Source organism: Penaeus monodon, chromosome 25, assembly GCF_015228065.2.
Source record: "Penaeus monodon isolate SGIC_2016 chromosome 25, NSTDA_Pmon_1, whole genome shotgun sequence".
In the NCBI taxonomy this organism is placed as follows: Eukaryota; Metazoa; Arthropoda; class Malacostraca; order Decapoda; family Penaeidae; genus Penaeus; species Penaeus monodon.
The window spans coordinates 18,205,640-18,206,162 of record NC_051410.1 but is presented as its reverse complement, the minus strand read 5'-3'; positions in this window follow the sequence as shown (position 1 = coordinate 18,206,162).

Sequence of the window (523 nt, the reverse complement as noted above, 5' to 3'; positions counted from 1 at the left end):
GCATTATAAGCCTCGTAAAAGAGCCGTATAAAAGACATTATAGACCATGAATTTTCTGCATCTTTTAGATTGCCCCGCGCTAGCTTTGGGTCGCTCTAATGAAAATATACATTCCCTACCTGATTAAAGACACACAACAAACAGCCTCCACATTACGTCGTTATTTCCCCTCCCAAAATCGTCTCAACCTCGAAGAAAACAAATAACCACATAAATAACCTCTCAGTTCGGAAAATCACCCAAAATTCAAAACATAAACAAACCACGGGAGTTGTATACGAGTGCGAGGAAGTCCAGCACAGCGAATGCACAGGAGTATAAGCAGATGCCGGTGTCAGATTAATAGGTCCTTTATTAATCTTAGAGCAGACCAGCCATCGCTATCGACCCTCGGGAATCAATACAATTTAGGACAGAAAGTAATTTATCTCAGGGTTCCTAGAAGACCAGGGCAGCATCTAGCATGACGGGAGATTGCTACTCCTCAAGGTCTGGTTTTGCTTCTCGGTGTGGAGGACCTTCG